Genomic DNA, 19,613 nt, shown 5'->3' on the forward strand with positions numbered 1-19,613 from the left:
TTGTGTTGTGGGTCAGCATCTTTTTGACGATTTCTACCGACGCCATCCACAAGTGCCTGGGCCGTCAGGAGCCGTCCCTAGAAGGGGGGGTACTGTTATATCTCGTAAAATCTGTTAAGTTAATGTTTTAAGTTCAGTCTTGTATCCTGTTTTATTTTGTAGTAACCTTTCCTTCTTGTTGCAGATTACCTCACTTCCTCCCCTTGTGTGTTTTCTCTCCACTGTGATTGTCGACTCCGCCCTAATTGTCTGCACCTGTTCCCCCTTAGCCTGCCTATATATAGTTTCTGTCTCCCTTGTCTTGTTGCCAGACTTTGTTTCGTTCCATGTGCCTGACTGCCAGCGTGAAGTCCATGTTATCTGCTAAGAGCTAAGAACCAAGTTTTTGGAATTTACTTTATCTTTTTGACTTTTGATACTATGTTAACCTTTTCCTCGTAAGAGTGTTTTTTGTTATCGAAACCTGTTACCTCTACGGAGAGCTCACAGTGTCACTATTTTGTCAGTAAATACTTTTATTTGTACTTTGTTTGTCGAGTCGTGCTTTTGGGTTCATACTGGTTTGCCTAGCCGTGACACACATCCTCATATTAATATATTTGTACATCCAGCACTAAACTGTTTTATTGTAGAGATCACTTGTAGTATCTTCTTGATTTTTTATATTCTATATTTCTGTCATTGACCTTCTACTTTCCCCCTATGAAAGTATGTACTCTTAATATGTTTTTCATCAAATAACATTATTCAACAAAAATAATTCAATAACATGCTTTAACCACTAGGCGGTGCACACAAGGTACACACAGCATACTAATAATAACTTTGTATTATTAGTGTAGGACACTTATGTATGTATACCATCTGAAGATGTGTAGTTTACTAGTTTTATTCATGTTTTTACATAATGTTAGAGGATATTGCTATACTATTTCTCATGTTTTACTTCTACACATTAATATCTGATTTGTAAAACATCACAGACAGAAAGGTATATTCGTCATTTAATGGTAAGCTATTTAAATTGTGATTACATATATGTGTCTCCCATCACCAAAATCCCCTGACTATTCTCTCAACTCAGTATTTACATTCTTATATTCAAAGAAAATCAGTAATATCTTTAAAAACTACAAGTCCTTTTCTATCTGCTGTGCACCGTTATGGTGTAAATATAACCTATCTACCAATTGGATCAAATATAAAAGTCAGGCGAAAAACAAATAGATAAAACACTGGCATGTAATTTAGAATGGTTTTGAATAATATATGAGAGTAACATCTACGTCACTTTACAGCCACTTCCACTTTTGGGGAAACCAACGCTGTGATCAAGCCTGAAGCCACAGAGATCTTCTGTTACTGTCCTTTCTTCTTATAGGAAGTACAGAAACACGTAACTCTGGATTTGTTTTAATGTTTGAGGTGCAATAAACGACACAGCAGCAATTGTAGGAGCAAACACAGTAGTGGTGGCTTAAAGCCGAGCTCTGCTCTGCGCCGTCCGTTAGATGAGCCTGGTCAGATTAATAAAAGAAGGAGTTCAAAACACCGGCATAAAAGTTATAACAATAATCTGATTTTAATGGTAAAAACACAATACGAAAATACAGAGTGCCCTGTAACAGAGCACTCCGGGCTCCCCGCTCTACTGCCGTGCGATACAGATATCGGGACCAGCCAGTCAGAAACAGGGGGCATTTGGCATGAATAAACAACAGTATATATGGACATATTTTGGGCGGAGAGTCACTGCTTATCTTCCACCGGACTCTACTCCTTTAATTTCCCAAGGAAGGTTTCACACAAACTATTCTTTCTCAAACAATCAAACATTGTACACAGCTATATTGGTATCAAACATTGTACACAGATATATTGGTGCTTGAGATTATATTGGCCCCAAAAAGAACCTTGAAAAGAACATGTGTGTGTGTGTTTGGTGAGAGGAAGTGTATGTGTATTGTGCGTGTGTCAGGGTGAGAGGAAGTGTGTGTGTGTGTGTGTGTGTGTGTGTGTGTGTGTGTGTGTGTGTGTGTGTGTGTGTGTGTGTGTGTGTGTGTGTGTGTGTGTGTGTGTGTGTGTGTGTGTGTGTGTGTGTGTGTGTGTGTGTGTGTGTGTGTGTGTGTGTGTGTGTGTGTGTGTGTGTGTGTGTGTGTGTACGTTTCCAGCTAAACGTAATTGAGAATGCAGTTTAGTTCTTTGGGAACGTAATTTTTAGGAGACAGGGTTGCCATAATACATTCTGACGAAAAATACAAATTATTATGAATACAAATAAAATAAAATAAGCCTCCCGTGAGTTACTACAAGCTATAAAGTAGATTTTAAAAACGTTTTATAGAATAAAAGCTCACTGCAGGTCAGGACGTTGTAGAAATGCGTGTGTGCACCACGACAAAGGAGTCTCATTCACTTTACATTGGCGTTGTTTGCGTGGTGCAGACACGTAAATGTAGCAAAGTTTGTGACTCCACCACGCAATGCGGTGTTAAGGAGTCGTGGTGGAGTCACGCATTCTGGTGAGATCAGGTTGTCATTGTAACAGTCGCGGGTGTACTGTGTATGTGCGTGTGGGGAGTGTTGCAGTAGAAAATTCAACTGTACAGTAGCACCCGGTAATTAATGGGAAACCCTAATTGTTTGGGCACCCTCTATGCAATATGTCAAGCTACCCCCAAAAGAAAATCTCTGGCGCCGCCACTGCGTTTGAGTCCTACTACCTTCTACCCCTGAGACAACCTTAAAACTGAGTGCTACACACATCTCTGAACCTAGACACACATCCACACTAAACAAACAGCATCATACAAAAAACGCAATGCGATTTGGCCGTCAGTTATTGCGTTTTTTGTATGATGCTGTTTGTTTAGTGTGGATGTGTGTAATTCATACACTGAAAAAAGTCAAACGTAGACTTTAATTAAATGTATTATGTCAACAGATTTCACATAACTGTTTTTAGTTTTGTTGAAAGCAATAATATTAAGTTTAAATATAAAATATAAGGTTCAACTTAATATTATTGCTTTCAACTAACCTAATGTGAAAGCTGTTGAAAATACATTTCTTTAAAGTCAACGTTTCAGCTTTTTCAGTTTAGGCAAGAATTCAACCAAGAGATACGAGAATATTCATTCTTAGTCATGGGGTTAGGGTGACAATTAAAATAAATACATAAAAGTGTGCTTTTAAAAACAAGTGCTAGTAATAAAAATCACATCAACCCAAATGTTAAAATATGTATACTATAAAACAAATATGTAAAATGTAAAATACACACGGGTTAGTAGGCACACAGGGAGGGGAAATATCTTAAAATAAAGTCAACCAAGTGTCCCTAAAAGGGTTTAAAACCCAGGCCGAGGTCTAGAGAGGTGGTGCAGGTGAGAATTGGGACACGCCTCGGATAATGTTTAAAAATACTTTATTAAGGGCTGATTTCAGGATGTTATATCCATTTAAAATAAAATGGAAAGTAATAACTAAAATATAAATAAAATAATATATACAATGTTTAAATAGGAAACGGGGGATTCATACAATATTATACAAAATAATAAAAGATATAATCTCCTAATTTGGAACCTAATGAAATAGGAAAACATGCAATACAGTGCAAGCATAAAATAAACTGTAAAATATAAAGAAAACTATATAAAATGGTAGTAATAATAATAAACAAAGAAACCCATGCATTTAAAAATCATAAAGGAGTCCAGGGGCCTCATTTATAAACCCTTGCGTAGGATTGACGTGGGAAGGTTGCTTATGTAGGACAAAGCAAATAAATACGCAGACATTTTCCAATTCATAAGTGCATACCGGCGCAGGACTTGCGTACGTCACATCCTACGCTGGTTTCCCTTTATAAATCACAATCAACTCGAAATGCGGCGCAGCTTTTGCGGGCTAAACGTAACGCCCATATTTACCTATGAATAGTCAAAGAAACGCCCATTCATTTTGACTGACTGCATGAAGAAGATCACAGGAAATGACGACAGAACAGCTAAAAAATACATCTCACACAAGTGTCAGATTTTGGTTATTTTGGGGAGGTGGAGATACATGATATTGTTTGGTGGATGCAGTTTGAACCAGAGTAGCAGCATGGAGGTCGGATCGTCACCAAAATAAATAAATAAGTCGTCCGAAAAAGGTTCATGACAAAAAAAATACACATAGCCTTCCTCAGGCAGTTTGTTAAATCATTTTACGATTGGCTTTTATCAATTTGTGAAAATGTATAGTTCATATATGATAAATGAGAGGTAACATTCTATTTACGGTATTATTTCCACATATTTCTCTCCATTCTTCCTTCTGCCAACGGTACGCATGGGTCAGAGTTTGCGTGGAGACCGCATATTTTCCCGTCAAGTTTGTTTTTTATAAATCGCAAACATTGTGTAGAAACTGGCGTAAGCCACATTTTGAGCGTACACACCGTTTACAAATGAGGCCCCAGATGAGGAGGATTTATAAAATAAGAATAGGAAATATGTATAAAGTAAATAAATAATACATTGATCAATAAATAATTAGATAGTTAATTTAAAAAACAATCTCTTTTGGTAATGTATATATAACATATAGGGTGGAACTTCTGGTTTGCTGGGGTCTTAAAACATCCAGAGGGGAGATGCACATGTCGAGAGGACAGGAGGGACCTGTTAAGTTGCAAGTCTTAAAAAAGGTAAGTAATAATTTAAAAATGTATAAAAGAGATATAAAAAGGAGGGAGACCCATCACGGATATTTTTCATTGAGGCCTGTAGGTTCTATCGTTTTGAGGCGATGAATCCACCTCCTTTCCGCCGCCCGTCTCTGTGCTGTGGTCCAGCTCCCGCTGCTCTCCAGGCCCAAAGACTAGAGGTTCTCTGGGCCGTTGAGTTTAAAATGAAGGTAGAGAACGCTCTTACCGAAACCGTTATTTATTCTGTATGTTAAAGTGTTGTTTTATCCTGAGGATGATCTCATGCCGCGTCTCCCCCACATAGAGCATGTGGCAGGCCTTGCACCTGACGGCATACACCGCGTTCTTGGTTGTAGGTTGCAGGGCCCGCCCGAGGTTAGCTCCGAGCTTTGAGAAGGGGTTAAAAATGTGAGGGAGGCAGATGAAACCAACCTCAGACATTCGAGACGCCTCCCTAGCCCAGACACTGTAATCCTTGAGTTTAGTGTGGACTAACAGGTCTTTAAGGTTCTTGTTCCTGCGGTAGGCGGAGATCAGCCGACACCCCCTCAACGCGTTGCAGTCTGCCCTCGCCCCCTCGAAGTTGGCTTTAAGGCCACTGAGGAGGCTTCCCAGGCTGCTGGAGTAAGTGGTAATCAGCGGGATGAGGGCAGGACCGGACGGCCAAGTGGAGGTGTCTTGATATCTCTCAGTAAAAGTCTGGCCGACCTCCACCTTGACGGATCTCAGGAAGCGCCTTGAATAGCCCCGCGGGCTCAGCGCACTGAAGAGGGTCCGGGTAGCCTCCTCCACATCCTCCGCAAAGGTACAGATCAGCTGGGAATTGATTAAGCCTCCGTACGTATGCTTTGGGTGGTAGCTGGTCCTGTGGAGGAGTGCATGTTGGTCCGCTGCTTTAAAAAATACTTTAGTGGACAGTAGGGGTGTAACGGTTCACAAACATTTCGGTTCGGTACGTACCTCGGTTTTTTGGTCACGGTTCGGTTCGGTACGTTTTCGGTACAGCAGAATTTTTTTTCACAAAACAAAACATATATATATATATATTTTTTTATTATTATTAAACTGTGAATAATGTATTCACTCAAATAAATACAAAATATAATAAAATAAACATTAAGGTGCAGCATTTCGATGAACTGAAATAATCTATATTTGAACTTTACTGTACAAGTACTCACAAAACAAACTATTAGTTTTGGGTTTTTAATTATTATTAAACTGTGAATATTCATTCAAATAAATACAAAATATAATCAAATGAACATTAAGGTGCAGCATTTCGATGAACTGAAATTATCTGTACTAGTACCTAAGCAGCCAGTTTGACATTATGACTTGCTTGTCATTGTATTTTCATGTTGTTTAAAGAAAAATGAACTTTTACACATTGCTTGCCGAAAGGGCAGATCTGCTGGCACTAGCAATGTCTCCTGCTGTGGAGAAAACCCTCTCGCTAGGGACAGAGGTAGCAGATACAGCCAGGTAGCGCTTTGCTAACATGGCAACATAAGGATATTTGGCGTTTGTAATAGCTTTGGCTCGGTCTGAAGTTTTTGCGAGTGGTGGAGGCTCAAATGCTAGCGGGAGTTGGGTTTGCACTTCAGTCTTTTTTCTTTTGGTACCGGTGATATTCACGTTCGGGTGATGCCTTTTCAAGAGTGTGCAAGTTTGATGTATTGCCAGCCGCGTAACCAATTTTAGTTGAACAATGCCGACAAACAGCTTTGGTTTGGTCCACCTGTCTTTGTCCGTCATCCTTGTATGTAACTGTGAAACCAAAATGTTCCCAAACCGGAGACTTCAATGATGCTGGAGGATTTTCGAGCTCAACTTTATCTGCGTTCGCCATTTCGACAGTTCCTCAAATTACTGACTAAATTTGAACGCATCCCTCTGACCAGCTCTCATAGCATGCCCTCTCATCCAATGAAATGACTTGCTCGCTCTATGACGCGATGAGCCCAATGGGAGCAAATTACTCTGAGCAGCACCTGAGATTACTTCCAAGAAGTTGTTCACGTTCTCAATTGTTTACGTGTAACGTTATATTCGTTCGGTACACTTCGGTACACACGTGTACCGAACCGAAGGGCCCGTACCGAATAATTTCGGTACGGGTACGTGTACCGTTACACCCCTAGTGGACAGTGTTTTAGTCAGGTCGCTTGTTTCACGGAAGAAGACGCAGGTGTCCAGGAACTCTACTGTGAGGGGTTGAAGGGTATGTTTGGGTGTTATTTTAGCGTGATGAGAGTTGAGTGTGTCCATGAAAGTCGTGAAGTCGTCGGTGGAGTGGTGCCATAGGCCGAAGATCTCGTCCAGGTACCGGACATAAAGGAGGGGTTTGAGGGTGAGTTTGATGACATATACCTCCCAATGGGCCAGGTATATGTCTGCATATGCGGGAGCATACTTGCGGCCCATAGCACAGCCGCACAGCTGGAGGTACTGGTTACTATTAAAAAGAAAATCATTCCGGGTGATGGTGAGGTGGAGTAACTGGAGGATGTGACTGTCGGGTCTAGCTGGGTTTGGGTATTTATTAAAGGTGTGTTGAAGTGCAGAGATGCCAAGTGGGGTTTAAATATTTGTGTATAAAGAGTCTATATCTAAAGAAAAAAGAAGGGTATGACTGGGAATGGGGAGGTTTTTTATTTTATTAACAAAGTGATATGTGTCCTGGATGTAGCTGGGGTGGAGTTTAGAGAGGGGATTTATGAAATGATCTATATATTCTGTAATGTTGTAGGTTTCAGACCCGCAGTCACTGACGATGGGGCAGTCGACCGGAACCACAGAGGGGACCGTCCACGTCTCCACAGGCTTGTGGATCTTGGGGAGCAGGTAGAAGAGACGGGGCCTGGGCTCCTCCGGACCATCCAAATGTTGTTTTAGTTTTTTGTTGATAGATTTGTTTCTGTATAGTGTTTCTGTAATGTTCCTAACTAGTGTTTCTGATTGTAGTGAGTGTGTCAGTGGTCTGTAATATGTGTTGTTATTTAATTGTCTATGTCAGGGGTCGGCAACCCCTGGCAGGTGTGCCACCATTGGCACGCGGCACCGTAACCAGTGGCACACTAGGAATAAGTGGAATATACACTGAAAAAATATAAATGCAAGACTTTTGTTTTTGCTCCCATTTTTCAAGAGATGAACTCAAAGATCTAAAACATTTTCTATACAGATGTCGCGCTTCATTTCAGACGACTACCCGTGCGGGTCCGTGATCGGTGCGGGGTGGGCCCCTGCTGAAAAGGAAAACCCCCCGCAGGACTTGATACGCCCCCTTGATAAATACATTTAATTATAATGAAACCAGCTGCAATGGATCATGGATCCACCAGGGGGAGCCGTGATTAAAAAGCTGCCACACTGGAACTCATGTGAAATAAACAGCTGATCTACAGGTATCTGATATAGCGGATATTTGTTAAGATCCATATGTCACGGATAGGAGCATATTCTGTGCTAATAAGAGACATGTAATCATTTACTAAACATCACCATGTTTTTATTTAACAAAATAATGTTGTTTAATTCACGGCGTAAGTACAAAACCATCGCTATGTTTTTAGATCAGGAAATGCAGCCCGGCTCAAACAAATGATTTTCAATCCTCACGATCATTTGATGTATCATATGTTCGCGAGTTTAAATTAATGCACTAAATGTAATCTACGTGAGTTTACAACAACACAAATAATCGCTTTGTTTTTATATCACATCCGACCGGAGGAAAATGCAGCACGGCTCTGAATACCGATCATCCTAATCCCACGGGCAAACAATAATATGTACAGTGTTAATAGTTTACTGTATTATTAGTGTCTAATATTACTGGGGATTTCGGAATGGTACTGGATTTTGATTTATTGTATCGGCTTCATATCGCAATATATTCCCCAAGTCTGAAATGCAAAAATGTCCCACATTAGGGCAATTCACCCTACATTTAATCATTCAAACAAAATCATATTTCGTTTCTTTTTAACAAAATAAATGTGGTTTAATCCAAATAATTTACTGTGTTAATTGTTTACTGTAGTATTGTTTAACTTGAAGGTGCCTGATGTGAACATTTCCTGAAGAACTCTAGCTTGAATGGCCTTTGTATGTATACAGTAGGCCTACAGTATAGCCCAACCATTTACACCTTCCTTTTTTCCCGTCCAAAATTTGAATTGGATAAAGGTAATGGTTATCGATGGTGCTTTTATAGCCTATTCTATAATAACTGTGTGATTTATATTGCTTTTAAAATGCATATGGCCACCCATTTACACTGCTCTTCCCGTCAAGAATATGAATAGAACTTAGTTAGATCACTTTACATTTCTGCGAATTAATTTTTAATCACACACGTCTCCCCACCCGGAAAATAATAAATAAAATAAAAAGAGGAAACAATTTTCAAGTTCAGTTTTCACCGTTTTATTAAAAATAACTGACATAACAGACACCATACTGTAGGCCTATCTGCTGCGGAAACCAGGACGAGCTATTTCGGGATCTGTTTTTCGGGGGCTCCTCAGTCTCTCATTTACCCGGCTCCTGATCTTATGCCACTGGTCAATGTTCAGATTTGGGAACCAATTGGAAACATAGGAAAAAAGGAAGATGTAAATTGTTGAATGATAAACAGTGAGGAGGGGTACAGTATGAATACTAGATATACACAGCAGCCCAACCTGTGAGCAGTATGAACACCAATGAGCGCTAAGCTCGAGATACCAGCGAGTCGAGACGAGAGAGAGAATTATATCTGCATTTTCTCTTTTGGTTTGATTAGGACACATCCTGGAGATTGTGTTTACAAACATTGACCAGACCGTTCACCAGCCCCCACCCCCCATGTTGCCTATGCTGTCCTGTGTTGTAACCTCTTTGTTTAAAACGAATTGGCCTTCGGAATGTGTGGAGGAATTCTCCCAAGGGGGATGGTCACATTCCACAGCTCTCCCCCCCGACTCCTGTGATCTCCCAACCCCCAGTCTGTAGGTTTGTGTTCGCATATTTCTATGCCGTAATTCATACTGGTACTCTCCCGTACATACATTCTCCTTACAGTATACATACATATATGAGTCCGTGTATCTACGGACCATTTGTTTTTCTTTATTAAAAAAGTAAACGGAAGAGCGTCTGAGAGGCGTTTTTGCTCTCTTTACCTTACTAAATGGTCTAATGGTCATTGGAGCAAGGGGGGAGGCCCGCGAAACTATAGGTTACTTACGTAACCCCAGTTCTCAGAGTAACATGAAGTGAGATGTCTCACTATGGGATGCGCCTCAACGCGTATGCAAACAGAAGCATACAGTGGGACTCCCTCAGAAGGTGATAAACACTATTCAGAGTGCAAGAGCTTCCTCCACCCGGTCCCTCTATGACTGTAAGTGGAGGGTGTTTGAGGAGTGGTGCCTTCAAGAAGGACACATCTCTTTTCAATGTCCTGTCGGGGTGATTTTATCATTTCTACAGGACCTGATTGATAAACACAGAGCTTTCTCTACGATCAAAGTGTACCTGGCTGCTATTGCTGCATGCCAAGTGGGCTTTGAGGGAAAGACAGCTAGCCAACATCCCTTGGTCTGCCGTTTTATGAAAGGGGCTCGCAGGCTCCTCCCTTGAGCACCAGTGACCTTTCCAGGTCACTGGTGCCCTTATGGGACTTGGCAGTGTTTTTAGATGGGCTCACTCAACCTCCATTTGAACCCCTGGAAGAAGCTGACATGAAACACCTGTCACTGAAGACAGTGTTGTTACTGGCTCTGGCATCTGCCAAGCGAGTCAGTGACATTCATGCGCTCTCTGTACATCCTTCATGCACTCAGTTCTCCCCGGGGAAAACGAGAGTGTTGCTGAAGCCCAACCCTAGTTTGTACCTAAGGTGGTTGGCTCAGGTACCCCCATTGACATTGAGGCATTTCCTCCGCCACTGTGTTCCTCTGAGGAACAGCAGCCGAATTTGCTGTGCCCAGTCCGTGCTTTACGCACCTATATGGACATGTCAAAAGAGTTTTGATGCAATGACCAACTCTTTGTATCCTAGGCTAACCCTAATAAGGGCAAGCCCATTACCAGGCAACGGCTCTCCCACTGGATTGTGGAAGCGTTTGCTCTGGCTTATACGAGTCAGGGTTTGCAGGCACCAACGGGCCTGCGTGCTCATTCTACTCGTGGACTGGCTACATCCTGGGCTTTGTTCAAGGGTGTTTCCATCCAAGACATTTGTGCAGCAGCGAACTGGTCCTAACCGCTCACTTTTGTCTGTTTTTACAGGCTAGATGTCTCTGCTCCAAGTGTGGCCCGCGCAGTGCTGGGTCCCGTGTTGAGACAGAGTTCTACCTGTTAAGTTCTGGTTGTTTTGGTGATTTTCGAGATAAGCATGTCTAGCAATACGGGAGTTTCAATATCCCATAGTGAGACATTGAACGGAGTGTTATGAATGAGAACTATAGGTTACTTACGTAACCCCATCTCAGAGTAACATTAAGTGAGATGTCTCACCAGACGGCCCTTCTTGCTAAGGCGAAGCGAGAAGAGGTGCTTATTTTGAATGATGCTGCGACGTAGCACAAGCTACTTAAAGGGTGGGTGGATTCCCTGACGTAGACGTCAAGATCACCAGCCAATCAGGATTGGCGTAATGAGATTGATGCTTCTGTTTGCATACGCGTTGAGGCGCATCCCATAGTGAGACATCGAACGGAGTATTCTGAATGAGAACTCACGGAAGTGATTTCAAAACAAAAAGCACTCGTTTGCTTGGAACAAAGAAAACGGCAAAGACACACATTGAGCCCAGAATATGAATGTTATTAATGGCTGTAAATATAATAAGCCTGTGTCTAAAATTGACAACAGGCTTATTATATTTACAGCACTTAATAACATTCATTTTCTGGTCTCAATGTGTGTCTTGGTCATTTTCTTTGTGATCACTAAATTCCCCTTGTTTCCTCTTGCATACTGTTAGGAAGAGAGAAGAAATATTCTCTAAGTGTCAAATAATAATTCTTCCTTACTCCTAAGATATTTAACCTTATTGCCTGTTGACGTTTTACGACCAAACCCTGGATCTGTTATATCTCTTAAGGAATGGGAGGCTCCAGCTATCTTGATAAACCAGTTCAACTCGGTCACAAAATGGTTTACTGCTGTGGGAACGCTGGCTTCTAAACACCACTGATACGTGATTGAGTATTTCTAGTTGGGGGATTATCTCCCCTAGCTCCACAGATGTTTACGCCTCCCCCAATATGCTGATTAACTCTCTGTAAACTAGTTAAAAGGGCTATCGAGAGATAGGCTGATCAGATTTGACATGACAACCCACCTGTGCAGTCAGAACCTTTTGCTGCTGTGACTTGTGATATGAATTATCCAGCCGTATCCTTGTAATAAACTATCATTGTTTGACATCAAAGCTCCAACTCTCCTCGTGTCTCTCTGAGTCCTGACTCTCCATTGCTGCAGAAGTTTCCCTTACACATACATATATTGTCTTCAGACATACATGCATTCTTCTCTTGCATACATATATTGTCTTCAGACATGCATATATTATTTTTAATATTAAATGTAAACATTGAATGAATGTGCATGAGAGCAAAATGTATAAATATGAGCATTAAAATATATGAATATGAGAACAAAATGCATGAATGTGTGAGTGTAAATATATACGTGTGTGAGAGTGAAAATGTATGTATGTAAAAGGAGAATATATGTGTGTAAGAGTGAAAATATGCTGCAATTTGAATGTCCGATAATCCACCATTTCCACCGGAAATATCAAACATTTAATAAAAGTGAAACACAATGAACAAGACTTAACGTATTAATAATAATTAATTATATTTATTACGTTTGGATGTAGGATTTTTAACTTTGTTTAGAGCAGTGATCTTATCTGCAGCAGAGAGCTAAGCGCTGTCAGACTGGACCTAACCCTGAAAAGTATTATCATCTGAAATTAATCATTATGTTATTAATATTAAATACATATAATTATTATTACAACTTCTATTTATAAATACTGCGTTGTAATTATTAATGCATAAATGTGTTCATCCATTCAATGTGGCATCTGCTATAATGGGGTTAATGTATGATATTACTTAATAATACAATACATTAGAATATATGATATGATAATTACATTTGAGTTTTATTCATTTCTTATTTCATAGTTTCTCATTATTATTTTTATTTTTATCGCTCATCTTATTTTTGATTTTATTAATCTGTGCTATCCTGTTTTTCACTCTCACTACTGTGTAAAAACACCCCAACAATATTACAAAAAATATACTGCATAAAGCAAACTATATACTTTATTTGATCTAAAATATTGATATGTTTTCATTATAGTAGCCTGTGAAAACCATAACAAATAAGTGATTAAATGCTACAGTATTCAGCAAACACAACTGCAGAGCTGCAAACATTACAAACAGACTAAGTTCTACAACACCCAGTTGTCTTTGTGTATTTGTGAATGAAGCGGCATCTCATGGTTAAATCCTGTAATTGAACAAATGGAGAACTTTGGCAACGCCCTCTAGCAATTTGGCAACACCCCCAGCCACTGGGATCCGCTGGGCTTTTGACTGGGACACACCCATGTGAGTCCTATCTGGAGTGCTACATCTGTATACACAAAATAACCATTTCTCTCAAATATTGTTCACAAATCTTTGTTCGAAAAAAATCTGTGATAGTGAGCACTTCTCCTTTGCCGAGATAATCCATCCCACCTCACAGGTGTGGCATATCAAGATGCTGATTAGACAGCATGATTATTGCACAGGTGTGCCTTAGGCTGGCCACAATAAAAGGGTACTCTGAAACGTGCAGTTTTGCTTTATTTGGGGGGTCTGGGGGGGTCCGAAAACTAGTCAGTATCTGGTGTGACCACCATTTGCCTCACGCAGTGCAACACATATCCTTCGCATAGAGTTGATCAGGTTGTTGATTGTGGCCTGTGGAATGTTGGTCCACTCCTCTTCAATGGCTGTGCGAAGTTGCTGGATATTGGCAGGAACTGGAACACGCTGTCGTATACGCCGATCCAGAGCATCCCAAACATGCTCAATGGGTGACATGTCCGGTGAGTAGTGCTGCGTACCGGTACGCCGAACCGGTACTGGACTTGTAAAAAGTTTCGGTTCAAGTCCGGTTAAAACCGGAACGTCGGGAACCGGTACTTGGACTCGCAAAAATACTAGCACTTACGGATATTCTCCTTTTTGTTCTAAACCATCTAAAACCTCCTTGAAGGCACGAGAGACTGAAAAGAGTCAAGGGAAGCTTATAAAAGTTAACAGCATTTAATTCCTCATCTCCCGTCAGCCCAGGGCTGCAGTCGAATAGTCCAAAGATCAGCTCCTAAGTTCTAACCCTATCGTCTATTCCTTGACCTCTGAGTGAAACGTTAAGGGATAGTGGACAGGAGAATTCAAAAGGACTTAGGGGAAGAGACTGCGGTACTTTAGAGAATCCGAATGCACTTTCACTATCCGACGTGTTTATGATGCGCCAGCGGACGCCATGAATGTGCGTCTGCTGCTGTGGGGGAACTATGGAAACTACAGTTTCTATACAGCGGACTACAACATGGATGTTTAATAAGAACGAGGGACTACTGTAAACTCATCTAGAGACTCTGCACCGTGCTCTGACTCTGCACCGTGCTCTTGAACGTGGACAACAGAGAAACATATTCTTCATGACCAAAGTTGGAATTGAAATAAAAAAGGAAAGTGAAACTTATGCTCGTCACCCTCTCCCTCCGATCCACATTAATACCAATGATCCCAATACGTATGATTGTATGAACGTTAGTCCTTAACATCTATCACTGTGTATATCACCATTCAAACATATTTTAAAAGTTAAACAAACTCCACACAGCTCAGTAAAGACTGTGAAATGTTGACTTTATTTGATAATTTCAGTAAAAACTAACGTTCATATTTCTCTTTTTGATTATAATACTGATGAACGTTCAGAACAAAGCACTTTGGCAACTTACCACCTATGTTTTAAAATGCTTAATAAGCACCGTAACTTTCATGATATCATTTCTCGGTCATAATCGGTTGTTTCCGTGAACGGTCGACTGTTGAGTGACGGCAAATGCTGCGGCTGCAAGGCATTGTGGGGCAGCATTTTCGCTTCTCCTGTCGGTTAGGGAGGTCCAGTGGTTCCTAAGCTAAAGGAGGTTATAAAGGAAGTTTGAAACCTCCTTTCCTATCATTCTCATCATTCTAGAGAATTCGAACGGCACTTATCATGGCTGCCACTGAGTGACTTCCGGGTCATTTCACTCCTTTAGGAAGGTTCCTAAGCTAAATGGACTATTCGACTTCAGCCCAGGCCAGCAGGTAGAAGAGATCAAAATAAAAGTATTAAGTTAATAGTGTGAACTTCCGGTTTTTTCAGAATAAAACTGATTTAAATTAAATAGTGTATTTAATTCAAATTACGCCATATCAACATTGATTTTAATTTCTAACATTATGTATGTACATCACTATGTACTGTATAATGTACACATGTAGAGTTGTAGAAAATACATGGTGTACAGACAGTACAGTACACTCTGACTGTACAGTCACTACAGTGTATTGTGGTGACACGTTATGGGACATAATTCACCTCTCTTATTGTGTTGCCACACGGACCCTTTAGTGGGAACACCTGGAGAGTTAGCCTCCATTCCTGCTAGCTCGTTAAGCAGAGCAGACGATGTGTTGACCTCTCTATATTTAATGGATAATAAAGAGTGGAACTCCGTTCTGAATACACCGCCTCCGACTCCCTTTTCCTGGCGCTACACTGGTGACCCTGACGTTTCCGAGAAAGTTTCCGGAAAATTAACGAGCATGGCTGAACGCGATGTGTTCGTAAAGCTGCCGGAATTCTGGGAGCACGCCGCGGAGGCATGGTTCGCACATGTGGAGGCGCACTTCGCCTGCCGACAGGTCCGTGATGGGGACCTGAAATACTACCATGTGGTAGCAGCGCTGGGCAGCTCTACGTCGTCCAGGTTGGTGGGATTCATCGCAGCCCCCCCACATCATGGCAAATATGAGGCGATTAAGGCCCTTCTCCTTAAGACATTTAGCTTATCTGCTATGGAGAGGGCCCGCCAGTTACTTGACATTCAAGGCCTGGGAGACAGCAAGCCATCTCAGCTAATGGAGAAAATGTTAAATCTGCTAGGGGGGGAAGATCCCCGGATTTTATTCACGGAGATTTTCCTGCGTCACTTGCCTCCCCGGGTCCAGACGGCGCTGGCCAACACGCCTGTCACGGAGCCGCGTGCCTTGGCTGAGGAAGCGGATCGTTTTTTCCTGGCTACACAACAGCCCGGTGCAGAGACGTTAGCCGCGACGCGCAGCAGCCCATCTGCAGTCAAGACAGCATGGCGGGGGCCGGACACGGCTGTGGCAAGCCGGCGTGGAGACACCGGAGAGTGCTCTTACCACGCACGTTTCGGGACAAGGGCGAAGAGATGCATCGCTCCGTGCAGCTACAAACCCCCGGGAAACGGAGGGGCCGGCGCTCGGTAGTGGCCCTGAGCGTCGGCGGCACGTGCAGGCTCCTCTTCGTCAGCGACAGCGTTTCGGGGAGCCTGTTTCTGTGTGACACGGGCGCTCAACGTAGCGTAGTTCCCGCGTCGAGTGAAGACGTCACCCGGGGAGGGCACGGACCGCGATTGACGACGGCTAACGGCGGTCCCATTCGCACGTACGGCGTGAGGCCTATGTGTTTGTGCATCGGAGGACAGCGTTTCAGCTGGGATTTCGTGACAGCGGACATTTCTTTTCCCCTCCTCGGAGCGGATTTTTTGTGTGCTCATGGACTCTTAGTGGACGTTAAGAATAGGCGTTTGATTGATGCCTTGACGTTTTCTTCCCTCGTGTGCACACTTGGCAGCGCAGCGTACGACGGGCTGTCGGGCTCGCTGTCAGGGGCAGACACGTTTCTCAGACTGTTGGCCGAGTTTCCAGACCTGTCGCTGCCCACCTTCTCTGCGCTTACCACTAAGCATGGCGTGGAGCACCACGTCACTACCGAGGGGCCTCCTGTCTACGCCAGGGCCCGGCGGTTGAACCCTTCTAAGCTGGCTGTGGCGAGGGCGGAGTTTGCAACCATGGAGCGCCTGGGCATTGTCCGCCGCTCTGACAGTCCTTGGGCTTCCCCCCTGCACGTCGTCCCCAAACCGAACGGCGGGTTCCGCCCGTGCGGGGATTACCGCCGACTCAACGACGCCACTACGCCTGACCGCTATCCAGTGCCGCACATTCAGGACTTTTCGGCGCATCTGGCCGGTACAGGGGTGTTTTCCAAGGTGGACCTGGTGCGTGGATACCACCAGGTGCCCATGCACCCCCTGGCCATTCCCAAGACGGCAGTGATAACACCTTTTGGACTTTTTGAGTTCCTGCGGATGCCTTTTGGACTCAAGAATGCCGCTCAGACGTTCCAGCGCCTGATGGATTCGGTACTGCGGGACCTGCCGTTTGTGTTTGTCTACCTCGACGACATACTCGTCGCCAGCGCTTCAGTGCAGGAGCACCTGTCCCACCTCCGAGCCCTTTTCACACGGCTCAACGAACACGGATTAATCATCAATCCGGCAAAGTGCCAGTTCGGGGTGTCTGACATTGATTTCCTGGGGCACCGCGTCACCAAGGGCGGTGCGACACCTCTGCCAGCGAAGGTGGAGGCTGTTGCGGCTTTTCCTCGCCCGCTCACAGCCCGGTCGCTCCGTGAGTTTCTGGGGATGGTGACCTTCTACCACCGTTTCATCGCCCGGGCCGCACACATCATGCGGCCGCTGTATGAAGCGTTGAAAGGCAAGACCCCCGTCCAGGCGATCGACTGGACAGCAGAGGCGGACGTCGCTTTTGCTGAGGTCAAGACCGCGTTGGCTCAGGCGGCTTTGCTGGCACACCCATCATCTACGGCTCCCATTTCCATCACCACGGACGCGTCGGACTACGCGGTCGGTGCAGTGCACGAGCAGTGGGTGGAGGGCGCTTGGCAGCCGCTCGCCTTTTTCAGCCGCCAGCTGACGCCCAGAGAACGCAGGTACAGCGCCTTTGACCGAGAGCTCCTTGGACTTTATTTGGCCGTGCGGCACTTCCGTTTCATGCTGGAAGGCCGTGAATTTACGGCGTTTGTCGACCACAAGCCGCTCACCTTCGCCATGTTAAAAGTGGCGGAGCCTTGGTCGGCACGTCAGCAGCGGCAGCTTTCCTACATATCAGAGTTCACTACGGACATTAAGCACGTGGCTGGCAAGTCGAACCTGGTTGCTGATTGCCTCTCCAGAGTCGTCATCGGTGCCGTCCAGTTGGGCCTGGACTATACTCGCATGGCGGCGGACCAGGTCACAGATCCCGGCGTCCAGGCTCTGAAGGTGGAGGGCGCGGGGCTGCGCTTGGAGGACGTAGTGTTCGGCGACGCGGGCATTACCCTCCTGTGTGACGTTTCCACGGGCCTGGCGCGGCCTGTCGTCCCTGCCAGCTGGAGGCGCTCTGTGTTCGAAGCGGTGCACGGCCTATCACACCCCGGCGTTAAACCTTCGGTGCGCTTGGTGGCCGCGAAGTTCGTCTGGCATGGGCTGAAAAAGGATGTGAGGACTTGGGCCAGGGAGTGCGTGGCTTGTCAACGCGCTAAGGTGCACCGCCACACGAAGGCCCCGTTGGAGCGTTTCCTGGTGCCTGAGAGGAGGTTTGATCACGTCAACATTGACCTGGTTGGTCCGTTGCCTTCCTCTCAGGGGTTTTCCTACCTCCTCACCATGGTGGACAGAACGACCCGTTGGCCGGAGGCAGTTCCGCTCGTTTCGACATCAGCCGCAGACGTTGCCCGGGCCTTCATTGCAACGTGGGTTTGTCGTTTTGGCACCCCGTCAGACATTTCCTCAGACAGGGGCTCTCAGTTCACGTCCGAGCTCTGGAACGCTGTGGCAGGCGGTTTGGGGGTCAAGCTGCACAGGACTACCGCTTACCACCCTCAGGCTAACGGCCTCTGCGAGCGCTTTCATCGCTCCATGAAGGCGTCCCTCAAGGCGTCCCTCAAGGCCGGCCTTACGGACGGTAACTGGGTCGACAAGCTGCCCTGGGTGATGCTGGGCCTGAGGACCGCACCTAAGGAAGATCTGCAGTGTTCTACAGCGGAGATGGTCTACGGTCAGCCGCTGAGAGTTCCGGGGGATTTCCTCCCAAATGCATCAGCTCCCTGGACTGCCACGGCCCAGCGAGTTTTTCTGCGTGACGCGGCGGAGGCTTTCGCTCCAGTCCCGACTACTCAGCACGGTGCGCCAGGGTCTCAAGTTCCCGCGGAGCTACGCTCAGCTGGGCACGTCTTCATCCGTCACGACGCACACAGAGGCCCCCTGCAGCCCCCTTACGACGGACCTTTCCGGGTTTTGGAACACGGTGAAAAACACCTGGTGGTCGACATGGGCGGTAAGGCTGAGCACGTCTCGGTTGACCGGGTGAAGGCTGCTCACTTGGACGTGGACCGGCCGGTGGTGCTGGCTCGGCCGCCGAGACGGGGCCGACCCCCGGCTTTGATTCCTGTCAAGGAGTGTGGACCTGTTGTTCCGGTCCCTCCTCTGTCAGGGGCCGCACGGGCGGAGGTCGCTGTACCGACTCCGGTGCGCAGGTCTCGTGGGGGCAGGCGGATTGTTCCTCCCCGCCATACGGATTCTGTTTACACGTGAATTCTGGGGGGGCTTGTGTGGTGACACGTTATGGGACATAATTCACCTCTCTTATTGTGTTGCCACACGGACCATTTAGTGGGAACACCTGGAGAGTTAGCCTCCATTCCTGCTAGCTCGTTAAGCAGAGCAGACGATGTGTTGACCTCTCTATATTTAATGGAT

The sequence above is a fragment of the Pseudochaenichthys georgianus genome, chromosome 21, assembly GCF_902827115.2.
Source record: "Pseudochaenichthys georgianus chromosome 21, fPseGeo1.2, whole genome shotgun sequence".
Taxonomy (NCBI): Eukaryota; Metazoa; Chordata; class Actinopteri; order Perciformes; family Channichthyidae; genus Pseudochaenichthys; species Pseudochaenichthys georgianus.